This window comes from Crocodylus porosus, unplaced genomic scaffold, assembly GCF_001723895.1.
Source record: "Crocodylus porosus isolate Cpor-Errol unplaced genomic scaffold, CroPor_comp1, whole genome shotgun sequence".
NCBI lineage: Eukaryota > Metazoa > Chordata > Crocodylia > Crocodylidae > Crocodylus > Crocodylus porosus.
Genome location: NW_017728949.1, coordinates 79,120,970 through 79,130,981, shown reverse-complemented (window position 1 = coordinate 79,130,981; position 10,012 = coordinate 79,120,970). Strand labels below are relative to the sequence as shown.

Below are 10,012 nucleotides of genomic sequence, written 5' to 3'. Positions count from 1 at the left end.
TGTTTTTTTTTTTTAAAGAAATTATTTCCCCCTCATTTACAATGACAAGTCTATGGCAATCGTGACAAAATGATTCACTGTGAATCCTAAAGCCCGTGTTAGTGTAGTCATAGCACTAAGCCTAAGAAAGGGAATGGTAATGATTAGTGCCTACAAGCTTTATTTAGGTACTGGTGATGGTGGTGGTTCTTTTTAGCCCTGGTACGGTTTTTCTACAGTGGCTAAACAGAAACCCTGGAGGGACAGAATAACCACTTGGAAAGAAAACTGCTTAGATTACCAGAGCAAATGTACATGCTGCTCCATATTAAGCAGGGATGTGTTACATAAGGCTTTATGGCCAAGTCATAAAATAAACAGGTTATAACATAAAATAGTGTATACGTCAATACAGACGTATATACCCTATGATGTGGTATCCACAAGAGAATGGATAAGATCTTGAAAGACTTTAGATAAGGCTTTCTTACTGCCTGCCAGTCTGGTTTAATTGGATTTGAACTGTTAAGTGTAACCTGTTTACATGTTGCCTCACATAGTAGCAACTTATCTTACAGTCAATTTATTTCAGAGGGAAAGCAGTCTAATATCCTTGTGATTTGAAATTAAATAACACACTATGACATGCTGAGTAAAAAGGGGGGAAACCTAAATTATTTGTTTAGGTATAAATTATTAAACCCAAGCACAAAAACTGTGCTTCCTTAAGCCAATTTGGAAACCATTTAATTTTTGTAACGGCTGACTTTTTACTCTGCATATATTTCTGATTTATATTTGTGATGTTAATTTCTTCTTTAAGACTGGCATATCCATGCACACATGATGATTTTAGTTCTTTTAGAGATACTTTTAGGGCCCAGCTAGGAATTAACATACCAAACTCCAGTTTGTTTTTTTGTAACTGTTATTTAATTCCCAAGGCACTGGCCAGGAACAATGGTGTATTTTTCCCATCTGTTGACATAAGGTACCTGCCCTCTAAAATGAAAAATTAAAAACAAAATTGCTTATGTGTAGTTGAGATGGCCAAGGTGCTTGGTGGAGTTTGCTACAGTAGAGCAGGATCATCTGTACAGGCCAGATTTTTAAAGGTATTTAGGTAAAGCTGCAAATAGGCGCCTGGTAGGATTTTCAAACTCCTGCATGCCTAACGCTAGCTAATTTCACTCAGGACCTATCTGGGTCCCCACATCTTAGATCACTTGGAAAGAACAATGTTGTGCCAGTGCAGAAGCTTGGAGACTTGCATAATATGAAGCAATCAGAATAATATGACTACAGCACTAAAGGAATCTTTTTAGCCGCAGAAAGTAGATATTAGAACCACCATGGTCAGCTTTTGGGAAGCTGGGTGGAAAAGAAATAGTTTTAAGGCTTTCAGTTGCCTCATTCAAGCCATTTGTGCTAATCTGGTTACCAACTCTGGTTACCAACTCATGCAGCTGAATCATGACTCTAACAACATTTCATGGGGTTTGTGTATGTGTTTTTTCTTTGATAATTTCATCTTCTAGAATCAAGTGAATATTTTAACTTTCATTTGAAAAAAAGCTATATTTCTAGGCCTCACAATTATGGAGTGAAGCTGAAAACTGAATCCTAAAAGCTAAAATATTAGAAGGTGGATCATACCCTAATTTATTTTATCAGGCCTCTTAAAAATTATGATTATATTGGATCCCAACTTCCATGATTTTGGATGGTTGGAATGCTAATACTCTGCTAAGTAGAGCAGTGTGATGTGCAGGATGAAATGGTGTGAATGCAGCTTTCAATCCAGTGAAAGCCAAAGTAACTGAATTACAGTTTTAGAAAATAAACCATTCCTGGAATATCAGGTACTCTGCAGCTATTTTCAGGGCAAATGCATGTAACTGTGTTTGCGCATGAAGTGGAAAAAAGGCCTCTGCTTTAGTTCTGAGAAATCCAAAAGCTTGCCCAAATGTTCTGCAGCAAGTGAACATATGGAAGCACAAGGATGCTCACTGTCCTTGCTCTTTTGTTTTCTGAAGCAGGCATCTGAGGCCAAGAACTCCCAGCTACTTGCAAGGCTTCCAACACACAGTAAATCAGTATATATCAAAATGAGCCAGGCTAGTACAGTAACATCTCCGTAAAGTAGACGTTGGCTCTTATGAAACAAATTCTGTAGTTTTCTAGAGTAGTTTATGACATGTAATTGATAAATTGGATCCCTTTTGGGAACCCCTGTATAACTTCTTCTGCCCTTAATGAGGGACGTGTGATAACACAGTATTTTGAATGCTTTCCCTGTATATTTTGCGTATCATGGATTGTAGTCACCTGAACTTTACTCGTACCAAAATCCTAGGATAGATCCTGAATAGCAGAAGTCCTGGCAGCTTTGTGGTCTACCTGTTGCCTTTCTCTGAGGGATTAGTGCTGTTTAAAGTGGGTGGCACCTGTTCAGGAAGGAGCATAGCTGATGTGGCCACTGATCGTGCTGTTCAATATCTGTCCTTTAGAGAACTTTTATAGGGAGTGCTGGAGTAGAAGCTGCCTTATCCACTGAAAAATTAAAAACTATTAAGCGGACCAGAATGAAACTGCCTATCCTCCTTTGCAATGGCTTCCCCTGAAAAAGAAGGGGCCTTGTTAGCACAGGGAGGCCTATCTCAGTGATGCTGTTTCTCTAGGTTTTCATTTAAGTATATAGAGTAGACTTTGTTCATGTGGCCTGTTTAGTATATTTTGCCACTGTGGAAGCCCCTAAGGCAGCCTTCAGTGCTCTCTAGCTAGCTCAATTTAATCTACCAATATGATGCACCCGTGCCACAGCATCTCCCTAGTATGGGTCAGCTTAGCTGTCAGCAGAGCCTCTAAATTTTTGTAGAGTACTATTTACTGTCCCCAAAAGGGCTGCAAAGAGACCTGGATAGAATATATTTTAAGTGGCTGAACCACTTGACAATTTTATGTCTGACTTGAAGGTGATTTGGGCAGATTTCTTCACTGATGCATAATATGGTGAGTAAATGAAGTAGAGTTGGGAGTAGAATTTGTGAGCAAGTATGAAGCTATTGTAAATTTTTACAAAATTGAAATAAGTGTCTATTAATATGCTGACCTGTGAACTCTGAACTGCAAATTTATTTGGAAGCATTAGAACTTGTCTTTGAACTCTGGTGAATGGCACAGTGCTTTGAATGTCTGTACATAGGTTTTTATGTTGAAATCACACCTATTTTAATGTGCTAAATATGTGTTTTATTTTAAACTGTACTGAGGAAAGAGTGGCTTGCTCAGTGAAAAAGAGGATCAGCTTGCAATTTGTGTCTCATTAACAGAATAGAAGAAATATGTTCTTTAACATCATTGCCATATAGATGAAATGGTATTAATAAGTGGGAAATAATATGAGACAGAAGGGCCAGTTTTCATTCTGAGATCATCCTTATGCAAAGGCAGGATACATTTCTCTGATGGTCACATATGGAGCAATTGATTGGAGTGTACATGAATAGAAAATATTGCAGTAAATGGAAGTGAAATAGTTATTGAAACTGGGTACAAAGATGATAGTGGGGGTATGTGCACAAATAGATAAATGGCTGTTTTTTAAAGCAACTTCAGGGATTTTATATAAAAATTATATAGTGTGTGTGTTTGTGTTTTTATTTGTATGTGTATGTATATAACAACATAAAATATCATACCAACTGTGATGATTAATGTTAAGTGGGTGAAGGACTGGCTAGCAGAGGCTTTTTGGAGGAGGAAAATTATATGGATGAAAGTAAGGGAAATACCAGTGAGGGTAGGCAAAAAGTGCATGCTGTATTAGAGAATAAAGATGCAAAGAGATGGTGCCTTCTACTTTCACAAACATAACAAACACCTTGTAATGCAAGATGGAGGGGGGCTGGAAATGGGTGGGCTGAGCTCCCTCCCAGGAGGGGGCTGAGCTGATCCCCGCCTGGCTTGCCAGGCTGTGGGAGAGTGAAAAGCCCCTGCGTGGGAGCTAGTGGTAGGCTGGACTAATGTGTTCCTCTCTCCGCCTTTCACAGGTAGGGAGCTGGGGAGGGAGTGGGGCTGTGGTAATCTCAGCCCAGCTCACTGGGTAACAGGGGAGCAAAAAGCTCCTGGTGGGGGCTTTTCTCTTGCACTAGGCAGACTCTGGTAGAGGCCAGGGCTAAGCTTATGCCAACCCTTGGCAAGGGGACAAGGGCTAGGGGGGTCGGAGGCTCATTGCCTTGTTCCCACCATCCTGCCAGGCTGACAGGTGCTGGCAGGGAGCAGTGCCCTACCTCTGTGATAGCCGGAAGAGGGGTTAACCCTGCTCCGCTGGAGCAGACAGCATAGTCCAGGGCTACAAAAGTATTGAGATGCTGGAGGCCTTGTTAACTTAATTGGGAAGGGATCTGGGACAAAAGTTCCATGAACCGGTTTAACCTAAATCAGTTGTCTGATATACTACACTCAATCAGGTTTCTTTTAAGCCGGTTTTGGCCATTTTGAAAACAGTTTACGTATGCTGAATTTGTGTTCTGTTACAGGCTTAAACCTGATTCAGATTACTTAAAAGAGTTTATATGTAACTTCTGTCCCTAGCCTAGAAGTCTCAGATAAGCAAAGTGCTATGCCGAGCATGTCTCCATGTGAGATGCTTACTGCAGAGTTGCCTAATTAGCTCTGCAGTAAAGCATCACCATCTACATGAGCAGTGGTATTAGGCCAGAGTAAACTAATTAACTCCACTGTAGGAAAGTACTGCTCAACACAAGTACTTATTCTATGGGAGAGTTATTTACTCCGCTGCAATACACATGTAGACAGTGACTGGAGCTGGCTGGGACACGGAGGTGCTACAGTGTGGGGCTGCCTGCCAGCTAGCCCTGCACTATAGCATCCTTGTGCCCAGCCAGCCCCTCTGCAGCATATTGGGCTGAGTGAAGCAGCTCTGGGTTGGCAGGCTGACCCCCCCCCACCGGACCCTGTGCCAGTGGGGTTGCACCACCACAGCTCAACATACTGGAATCCTGGGCACACATGTAAATGCTGCACACAGGAGCAATAAATTCTGGTGAGAACTGTGCCAGAGTTTATTCAGGCACACTTATTGCATGTGTAGGTGCGCCCAGACAGTAGGAAACATTTCCTGCTCTGAATTTGATATATAAATATGCAAGATTGAATGAGCATAGAAGAAAAGAAGAATGTGTGCTATTTTACAGATAAAGAATCAAGGCACATGATTTACCACAGATTTGCATCTTATTTGTTATTTATATCTGTATAAACTATATGCAAAATGCTACCAAATTGAATGACAGAATTGTACATCCTTGTTATGCTTCTGTGTCATGGATTTAAGGCTGCAAATGGACACCTTTGTGCTGCCATAGAAGTTTCTATGGTAGCACAAAGTGAAAGCAAACAGATATCTATGGCCTTTGTCACACCACAAATGCCCAGCTGTGGCTGTGATAAAAGGTGTTATAGATTTGTGACATTATTTTGTGGCAGATGTCTATTTTGTGGTAGGAGAGCACAGACAGCCTCAAGTTGCTCATGCTCTCCAGCTATACTGGGCAGGCACTGCCAGGGCCTCTGAAGCCCCAGGAGTGCCCGCCCAAGTTTCTCCATTTGCAGAGGCGTGCCCTGAGTTGTATGCACCTCCGCAAGCAGGGAACCCTGGTGTTTCCAGCTGTTTGCAGAGCTGTGTTCTGGGTGTTCTTCTATAGGATTGGGCCCCTGAAACTCTGGGAGCAGCAGGGGCCCTACCCTGTGGGACCTGGGCAGTAGAATACATCCTGGCAGCTGATCCTCTTCATTTGGTGACATCTGTTTATAGCCTTAGAGTCTATTCAAGTGGAAATGTGCACAGAGGTGAAGGGGCCCTTATTCCAAACCTACAGAAAGACTCTCATTAATTGCAATGTGATTTGGGGCAGGGTCATGCAGAAATCTGTGGTAAAGCCGGGATTGGAACCCCTAACTCCTGAATCCCAGCCCAGTTAACTACTTACATATGCACCCACACATCTGATCACGCTTGTTGTCTCCTATAACCCAAAACACGTTTGCTCTCCCATCCTCCTTCCCGTTCTCCGTTATCAGTCTCTTTTATGCTCTCTTCCCATCTGTTATTCTTTTCAACCTGAAAATATGTATGATGCTTTTTTCTTCTACAGGCTGGATTCTCTGTGGCCATATAGATGGGGAGTGGGAGTTAGTAGCATGGTATTTTATAGCCCTATATACATTCTGGGTTCAACTGGGAAAATGTAAGCTGAAATGCACATGCTCTGTTGGAGCGAGAAGCTTGAGAAGGAGTAAAGAAAAAGACGTGTGCAGTTGTGATCTCTCTGAGGGAGCGGGGGAAGCCAGAGTGTCCTGGCTATGCATGTGCAGAGCCACTACCTCAGAGTGAAAAGCTATCAAAACCTTGAGGTGTAGATCTAGAAGTTGTCAGTGTTGTCTGGATTTTTGGATATCATGTTTCCAGAAAGCTGTTGGCAAATTGGAGAATTCATGGAAAATGGAACCAAAATAATTGTGAAGTTGAATGGGGGAAGGGACTTCTTGAGTATTTGTATTGCAGTAGCACCAGAGAGCCCATCCTTAAAATGTCAGGTGTCCTATACATGCCAAAAAAGGCCCAGGTTCCTGTAAGCTTACAGTCTATAAATATAAGATGAGATACAATTGGTAGATCCAAAAAAATAGATGGGACTGGGGGGGTGGCACAAGGTGACTGTTTTTTCTTCATGTTGGGATAGTATTTCTGTCATCCGGTATGTTTGGACAGTCTCTCGTAGACAGGGAGAGCCTCCCATAACACAAATAATGAATAATTATTACAAAATCATAAGGGAAATTTAAAAGAACTAAACATACATGAATTTAACTAAGGAACAATTGGCAATGAGCAGGGTGAGTATACACGTGGTGAGTGTTACATGTGGTGGTAGAAGCTTTGCTTAGACCTTTTAAAACTGGACAGGAAAAAATACATGTAAAATGCATAGAAATGTAGGAATAGTCTTGAACTGGTTGAGAAGTGGACCTGAATATGCAAAACATCTGTTTTTGGTATAGTAAAGGAGTAGTGAAAGAAGCAGGCCTGCTCTCTCTATGCTTCTGTTAGGGGGAAATGATGCTGTATTCCCTATTTTTAACTAAGTTTTTCATCCATTTTGGTTGATTCTGTGGCAGGGACATGGTGATCTAAGGGGTAGATCCCATTGCTGTGGAATAGCTCTGAACAACAGGCATTCAGTGAAATCAAGCCAAAATCAAGTTCACCTTCAACATTGTTATAAAAACACACCGTGAAATCAGGACCTGGCCTGCATTTATTCAGTTGTCAGAAGCCAGATAATACAATATATAGTGTGGTATGCAAAAAGACATCCATTCTTGTTCCCTTGCACTTTAAATGTATCATATCATCATTATGCAGCTCTTCCCAGAATTTTAAAAAACCAGTTAGAGGATCTCATGACTCAATATTTTGAGCTACCTTTCAAGACTACTGATAAATTTTCTCAAGGTAAAACTCAGTGAAGTCCATTTACATCTTACACACCTGGTGGTTTACTGCTGGTGGTTACTGTGTGGGGTCCAGAATGGCAACCCTTGGCCTGAACCTCAGAATTAGGTGTATTTTGTCGTGTTTGTGTATCAGTTTAGAGTGCCCTCTTACGGCCTATGTTTTAGATCTTTAGAGGTGAATAAAGGGCATTACTTAAATCAGTTGTGGCAAGAGACCTGTAGCTTGGCATGACAGACGCAGATAATATTCCTACAGTATGGAGAGCAACAAGTTGAGTTGGAAAGGAAATGGTTTCCTATTCTGAGAAACGTTTTGAGATTTCAGAAAAATATACATTCTTTTTCAGGGAAAAAACAAGACCTTTTGTAGTTTTCTGTGAAAAAAGGAGGGAGTTAGCCCTATTCTATAGTAGCCAATAACGTTTCAAATCAAGTGAGGCCCTGAAGTTAGGCATTCTGTATCTCAGGTGAGAGCTCGGACCCCTGACTGCTGGCTCTTCTGGGGTCAGACATTCTCAGCATCTCCACTTGGAGCTGTACTACATTTAATAAATTGTAGACCCGGATATATAGTAATCATTTGATCAGCATTTCTCAACCCATGGGTTGCAACCCCAAAGCAGGTTGTAAACATATTTCAAAGGGCTGAAAACTGGCTGGGCAGTGGGAAGATGACTGCCCCCTCCAGTGGGATAAAAGCACAGGGCAGAGCTGTATGGCTGGGCTGGCAGCACCGGGGCTGGTGCCGGTGCTCACAGGGATGGGATGGACAGGAGATGCTGCTCAGGTGGTGGGAGGGATCATGACCAGGCTGCCTGGCACAGTGCAACAGCCCCAGTCCGGGGCAGGGGGCAGGGCCACAGGCCTCTTCTTCTTCCACCAGCCTGTGCTGGGGCTGGCTTTGCTCCATTGCTGTTCGCATGAGCCAGAGCCACTGCACTATGGTCCAGATGGGGGGGCGGGGGCAGAAGCAGCTGGGGGCCTCTCTGGCAGAGGACAGGGGACTGTGGGTTGGGCACTAGCAGGGTCACAGGAATGTGGCTCGGGACAGTCCATGGATCTTTGCAAATGGGTCCCGGTAGGAAGAAAGGTTGAGAACCATTGATTTGATTGTTAGTCTGCTTGCAGGCATTAAAAAATAAATGAATACACAAATAAATAAAGTGCTTTACTGATAGTAGCAGCACGTTACTTCAACTAGGCTTTGCAACATCTGTATAGATTGAGCGCTTCAGTGGGGCTTTTTGGTGTTTTAGCTAAAGCTGATTCAATTAGTTATTAGATAGAAGTATCAAAAGCACTTGGTCTATACAGATGTCGGGTGAGCCAGGTCCAACTAAGGTGCTGCCTCTTCTGGAAATGTGCGGGGTTTGGCGCAGGAATGTGCCGAGTATAAAATAACGCTGTTTTTTTGGGGGGGGTTTAATGTCTGCAAGCATAGAGGGTTGTTGAGACTTGTTGGCTGGCTTGCGTTCTCTCATTCTGGTTTTGTGCAGTAATTCTATCCTGTATCTGAGAAACTTTTACAGATAGAAAAAGAGTTATCAAAACTGTTGTGTTCCACAAAAAGCTGCCGTTTCAACAAACAGTTGTTTTCAGCTAAACATTCTCAACCAGCTCTACTAATAAGTGCTCTTTGAAGCTGATGCACTACTGGCCACAAAAGGTAGCTCTTGTGACAGGAACTCCAGCAAAGTTCTGTACCAGTCAAGGTATCACGACTCCAAAGCACTAATTTTAAAGTAACACCTGAGCATATGAAATGACTTGCCTCACTTCTCACAAGGTGCAAGATTAATACTTGTCAACACTTTAGTGGCTTCATTATATGTACTCAAGGCATTTGTTGGAGCTTTGGAAAATGCTGCCCTTGGATCAACAATGCTCAGAGGTTCAACTTTGTTTTTCCATTTAATGAATAGTTAGAGGGATTTTGAGAGCATGTGAGGTGGGTTTAAGGGGCAAAGCCTCACATAGGGTTGGTGAGGAAACTCAAGTAGACAGGGCAGGGAATGCAGTGTTGGTAAGAAGCTGCAGTTGCAAAGCTGTCATCATTTTCTGAATGTAAATGAGGGTGCTGGGCAACGTCAGGTCTTTAGAAAAGTGTCTCTGTTAAGTAACAATATATCTCCATATCTATCTTTCATTGTTTATTGTTAGTCATGGTTTCCATTTAGATCATTTTCAATCCTTTAAAACATTATTTATAAATCTTTTTTTAAATTCTTCTCTCTTTGTCCCCCACATGATTCTTTACTTGAGCATGGTCTGCTTACCTAATGGTTCTGTGCCTTTTCTTGCCTTCATTTCCCTAATAATCCACACTTACTTGGTATTGTCCCCTCTCAGCCTGCCTCCGCTTCTCTATTTCTGAGCATTCTTCCCTTTCATCCCCTCTATTCCTCCAATGGAAGAGGGAACAGAGTGGCACCTAGGGACTAATTGAGAGTCATAGGGCTTATGTATGCGCCACATTTTTAGCCCTTTCATG

At 42.2% G+C, this 10,012-nt stretch overlaps 1 protein-coding gene across 2 annotated transcripts in view; it reads left to right on the top strand.

Annotated features, from left to right (window-relative positions):
- Positions 1-10,012, top strand: part of CACNB4 (calcium voltage-gated channel auxiliary subunit beta 4) — a 151,723-nt gene that overhangs the window by 930 nt on the left and 140,781 nt on the right. The window lies entirely within an intron of this gene.